Below are 6,349 nucleotides of genomic sequence, written 5' to 3'. Positions count from 1 at the left end.
TTTGTTAGTTTATTGTAAAAGTAAATCAGTGTGAGAGTTGTTACTTTTGGGAAACCAGTGTTGGGTTTTGGAGAGAGTGTTTTTCCTGGTTGAGGAGTAACTGGTGTTTATTTAGGTAGTTTCTAGAGAACTCCAGCAAATCTGCCAGCCCTCCAAGAAGGGGTGTGGCTGCATCTGGCTGTGTTGCCACATGGTAACTGCATGCATTCAGCATCTCATCCCTTAACTTCCTCTGACAGCATCACCCATATTTCTTGGGTCTGTCGCTGTGGGGCTGTTCTTGGCCAGTTTGGGAGGCACAGCTCTGAGGAAGCTGCCTGGCCTCTCAGAGGCAGTGGAGTTTGAATTCTGAATCATTTGACAGAACCAACATGACATCGGGGTGAGATGAGGGCTTTGTGCTCACCAGAGTCCTTTAGGCTGCTGTGAGCAGCTTGCAGCTTGCTCTGATGTGCGTGTCTGCATCAGGTACTCGCTGGAGAGAGCCCTGTCAGGCACAGCACACACCTCTCCCTAGCACTGGAACAGGAGCAGAGACTTCAGCCTTTACTCTTTCTCATCCTCTGTCCACTGTCAAAATATTCCTTATCTATGACAGCTTCTTGCCACTCTGCTGGCATGAGATGATTGTGAAAGCCAGGCAGTTACTCAAACCCGTGTGCCTAGTTTAGCAGGAAATTCAGGTCAAGGCAAGTGTTGCTACAGCTGGTGAATAACAATTGAAGTATGGTGATCACCTTCCCAGGGGTTTTCATGAGTGCAGTGTCTCTAACAACTGTAGAGATATTTTGCACTGTTTATATGGATTAAAAAAACTCCAACCAACCCACCTGCTGTAGGGCAGCAAAACAGATGTTCATCTAATACAGGATCTGTTTTTCAACTCTTTTCTTAGTAAATTAGGATTACTGGGATTTCACTGCTCAAAATACGGTTGCCACATTGATTTTACCACATCCTTTGCCGGAGGATTTTTATTCTTTAATAACCAGTAGTGCCTTCTGTAATAACCAATTCCCTCTTCCTTCTTAGAATCATAGAAGCATGGAATAATCTTAGCTGAAAGAGACCCACAAGGATCAGTCCTGGTCCTGCACACACACCCCAGCAGTCCCACCCTGGGCATCCCTGGCAGCGCTGTCCAAACGCTCCTGGAGCTCTGGCAGCCTCGGGGCCGTGCCCATTCTCTGGGGGAAGAACCTTTCCCTGATCTCCAACCCAAACCTGCCCTTACAGAACTTCACGTCATTCCCTCAGGTCCGGTCACTGGTCACAGAGATCATGGGTGCAACCCCTCCTCTTGCCCTCATGAAGGAATCTGTGGGCAGTTCTTGACTGTGGATGATCACTGAATTCTATTTTCAGAGAACCAGATGAAGTTTTTCCAGGATCTCATCCCCATGTAATAACAGTTCTTTCGGAGCTCATCACTGTGTGTTTACAGTAAATCCCCTTCATGCACTTTATTTTGCACATAATGTTTCGTTTTCCCTTTTTATCACTCAAATTTTTGAGATTTGTGTGTAATTCTAGCCATGGGACCTGTATTTGGTCATCCTTAATAACTGTGTGTTTTCTGCAAAATCCATTGCGATGTCCACCTCATTTCCCAGAGAACTTTTTATGTATAAGCTACAACTTCCAGATACTTTGACAAACGTGTTATCAGCACAGATGATTGTACATCCTCCTGCCAGTAACCTTTCTTTGCAGTGTGAGCCAGCTGCTTATTCCCATATCGTTCTGTTTTTATCCTGTTCATTTCCTGTAAGGGCCTCTGATGAGGGGCTTTGTCATGCTAAGGGAAGCAGTGAAAAGTCCTTTCCCGTTAAGTTACTGGGACTTCAGGTAGTGCAGTTCTAACGCCTGTAGCTTCTTCCACAACACCCAGCTGAGGTCAGCCAGCTCAGACGATGTGTTCATGGAATCATGGAATGGTTTGGGTTAGAAGGGACCTTGGAGACTGTCCCACCCCCTGCCATGGGCAGGGACACCTTCCACTAGACAAGATTGTTCCAGTGTGGCCTTGGACACTGCCAGGGATCCAGGGGCAGCCACAGTTTCTCTGGGCACCCTGTTCCAGAGCCTTCCCACCCTCACAGCCACCAATTCCTTCCCAATATCCCATCTAACCCTACTTTGTACCAATTAAACTGTTGAGTGGTTGAGACCATTGACAATCACTCTGCATTCCTCTTCTCTAGTTCCTGATTTCACTTGCCTAGAGCATGGCATTCCCAGAAGGGCAAAACCAGGCCCTGTGCTAGGCCCTGCACAGAGTTTGCTGTGCTTCAGAATGTAGAATCACAGAATCACAGAACGGTTTCTGTTGGAAGGGACATCAAAGAACATCTACTTCCGACCCCACTGCTAGGGGCAGGGATTCAAAATAATGGCTTTTTCTTACAGAATTATTATTAAAGATAAGCACGAGCATTGATATTTGACTCCTGAGCCGATCTTCCAGAATACATAGGGGTGCCGAGCCTTTAGGCTTTGGACTGAGCTGGTCTTTGCTCAGTCCAAAGCTATCATTTTTTACAGAATAACAACAGTAATACCTGATCCTTGTACTAATCCCCAACTATGTTCTCCGATTTCCTGGATTTAACAATGGTAGAACTGTGTTTCTGCCTCTGGGAAATTAAGGCATCTCTGCTGAGAGCAGTTGGGATAAGGAGAATTTAAGTGTCCTGGAAAGACATAAGAAATAAGGAGATAAGAAATGTGTTAGATTTTAGAGGGATAATCACACACTTTGAGTGTACTATGTGAATTCTTTTTTTTTTTTTTTTTCCCTTTTTAGGCTCAGTTGTATTCTTTATGTGAATAGTCTCTATGATGCAGTATAATAAAAATGTTGATTTCTTTCTTTTTTTTGAAACGTGTGGGGAAAGAAAGCATGTGTGGGGTTTATTGGCCTTGTAAAACTATGCAGGATTTGCTCCTACAGGCAGGTGTAGCTTTCTACCACTGGGTGGAGCGTTTTAAACACCCTGCAGCTGTCCCAGCCTCGCAGAGGCGTCTGTACTGCTTGCAGTAGCACGGCCTTTCTCCTAAGCGCTTGATGGATTAAACCTTGAAGCTGAAACACTTGAAAATTCAGGCCCCATTTCTCCTTTCATGGCTTTTAAACAGGCAGCTGCCACGACACCAGCACGTGTGTGCTGCTCTGCACCCTGGAGTTTTTGGTGCTGCTGGACTCCACGCCCATTGGAAAGCATTTGGTGTTTTACAGAGTGGGTTCCCAACTGCAGTTTGAGGGGATGATGACTGGAGTGCTGTGTCTGGCAGGAGATGAAGAGAACAGATTCTGTGGTTCCTTGGTCCAGAAAGAAGGCTGTTAAACCTTAATCCTAAACAACTGTATGTGAGAGAGAGGGAGATGGTACAGAGGCTTGACAGAGATAGACTTACCTGTCGCATTCCTTTCTAGGTTAGATATAAGCAGTTCCATTACACTGCTAGTGTAATGTGTGATGGGATGTAATGAATGTGGGATGGATATTGTGTAGCATTCTATGTATAAAAAATATTACATCTTGAAGCTCCTAAAGTCAGGGAAGTCTCACCTCATTGTGAGAGTATTTCTATTAAGCTCTTCCTCCGTCTGTAAATCCAGACGTTTTCCATCTGGTGTGATGCTGTTAAGCTGGGCAGGGCTCTGTCTGCCCTCTCCACCTGCCAAAGTCTGTGCTGTCTGACTGGGGTGCTGCAGGGGGATGCTGAGGGGGATCAGAGGGGAAATTAATCCTTCAGAAAGCTCAGAGCTAAGGGTTTAGTAACGGGGATGCACTTCCCCTCTTTTGGAAACAGCTACAAGGAACCTAGTGCTGGTCATGTCTTTGCTGACTTTGGTACATTTGCATGAAAAACTGAATTCAACAGGTGGGTTGGAGCATGAGTTAAGCTTGAATTACACATGTGGTTGTTGGTTTTAGTTTTATACTGGATAAGTATTTCCCATGGAAGTCAGTTAAGATCAAAAGGTGATGTTTTTGGACTTATTTGAGGGTGCTTTTTGAGAACAAGTCCAGCTGTAGAGTTAGTGATGCTTGGTCAAAATGCTGGAGCCATAGGATTTGCAGGACAGATCAGGTGTAATCTCAGGCTGCTAATCCACAGCTATTTGAAATTGTCAGCATGACAAACTCCTCCTGGCAGGTATTAAGCCAGAGCAGCTATTGTTTTCCCTCTGGTGGTCACACTCTTGCTCTGATTCAGCAGAAGCAGGGCTGTGTGTTCACACCCTACCTGGGCTGGATGTGTTTTCTGTGAGATCAGGAATTGCCCAAATGTGGCATTGGTGATTGTGAAAGCAGGGCTTTAATCTCTGTGAAAATCAGTGAGACAGGGAGCTGTTGCGCAGAAACTGAAGGCAGCAAGCTCTGGCAGTGAACCTGTCAGTCTGGAGAGGTTGTGATGCCCAGCCTGGACACCAAGAGCCAGGCACACAGAATTCCTTACTGTCCCGAACACAGACATCACACCAGGTCCTCTGCATTAGCACCAGGGTACTTAGAATAACCAAAAAAAAAAGAAAAAAAAAAAAAAAGCAAAGTAAGAATCTAAGCATCTCTGAGCCAAAACCTGAACTGTGGGGTTGCAGGAAGCAGGAGGAGGGGAAGGCTTTGTGTCCTCATTTCTGTATTGCTGCCTGATAACCTCTGTTAACCTGTGAGATGTTTTTCATTCCTATTATTAACTAATCAGTTAATGGAGCTTGTAAGCACCATCTGATCAGATGTCAGAGGAAAACTCACCCAGGTTTTACTTTGAGAGATTTGAGCACTGACAGCAAGCTGAAAGCTCAGAATTTTTATGGTGTTAGATTGTTCTGCAGGTTCCTCACTGTGCTGTATCCAAATGTTTCTTCAGTGTTGAGCGCATGTCTTGTACTTCACATATTTGCTCTAGCAGTGTCTTTATTATTTATATGGCTGTTGCCAGGGAGGAAAAAAATCTCTCTTTATAAACATTTAGTTCTAGTACAAGATACACGAAATATAACCATTGGGCTTTTTGTTTTCCTTTTAAGAGTATTTTACACTACCATGTTTTCTCCCTCTTCTGTGGTTATTTATAAGTAGAGATTTTTTTCAGGTCTTGAAAAGGGATTTGCAAAACCTAGAGTGCGAAGCAAAACACAACGTAATTTAAACAAGGGAGGGAGAACTTAAGAGATGGCAGAGCATTGAGAAGTTGTATTTACTGGAACACTAGTTGTTGGATTGAGCATGAAACAACTCATTTCTAGGAGGCTCTTCTGACACCAGGCTAAAGTTTTTCACCTGTAAAAAATTAAAGATCTGCTCTTTTTAATAAAAGTACATTCACCAGACTCCAGAAACTTCTAAATCACCTTGAAAATAATAATAAAACCATGAGATTCAGTGAATCTACACTTGCTAGAACAGCAACAAATATTACTAATTTGGAGAAAAGCATTTTGAGGTTGTGGTGAGCAAAAAGTAGAACATTTATGACTACTTCTCTAACAGCAAGTGTCAGTCTGCAAATAGGATCCTGGAGAGATTGTAAGGAAGTAGAATATGGAATAGGCTGAGTATGGAGTAGAGTAGGGAGTAGATACTGAGTATGGAGTAGTTTGAAGTTAGGGAAAGGACAAGTATGGATATGAACCAGGAACTCACTGTGGCAGCTATTGGATGCAGCTACACAAACACCAGTATTTGTTCATTAATGCCTTTTCTAAAGAAGGGGTGAGGTTCAGGTGCTGTGTGCCTTCACTGGGGTGTCCTGCCTCTGTCACCACCTGTTGCATTATGTTTTGGAGATCAGAAACCCTGAGTCCTGGTGCTCTGGGCAGAAGTGTGTGCTCCAGGGCTCAGTGCTGCTGTTTTCTCTCAGAACAGCTTCCAGACACCACAGTGGAGACCCATGACTCTTGTACTGCAAAGTAGGTATGCCCCTTGCTCAGGTCTTGGTTGTTTGAGGGCTGGTCTCTGGCTTCAGCCTTTTCCTGCTCTGCCCAGCACTGGGGTGGGAGGAAGGGTCATGGAGTGCCATGGAAAAATGCAGTTGCAGGCCTAAAAATAGATTCCCTGGGAATGACTTGAGAACCAACCAAACCCAAGGAATTTGTGGTATGTTGCTACCACCTGTGTAATTCCAGTCTAAATCACTGGCTTCGGAGGAGGATTTCACTGTGACTCCCCAGGGAGTGTCAGTGACTCCCGTCCCTGCACGTGTGATGGAGGATAAGCAGCTTGGGGCTCTAACCATATAGAGATGTTCTCTTTTTACTTCCTTTATGCCTTTCCTTCCCTGCTCTTCCCTTGTTCACCGTGTGGTTTGGGCACTGGTGCAGTTATTTGGCACAGCTTCT

At 44.7% G+C, this 6,349-nt stretch overlaps 1 protein-coding gene across 1 annotated transcript in view; it reads left to right on the top strand.

Annotated features, from left to right (window-relative positions):
* The window catches only part of LOC309585102 (large ribosomal subunit protein uL22), a 369,655-nt gene that overhangs the window by 258,762 nt on the left and 104,544 nt on the right, over window positions 1-6,349 (top strand). The gene's annotated exons all lie outside the window — the stretch shown is intronic.

This window comes from Coloeus monedula, assembly GCF_965178545.1.
Source record: "Coloeus monedula genome assembly, chromosome: Z".
NCBI lineage: Eukaryota > Metazoa > Chordata > Aves > Passeriformes > Corvidae > Coloeus > Coloeus monedula.
This window is presented reverse-complemented; position numbering and strand designations above follow the sequence as displayed.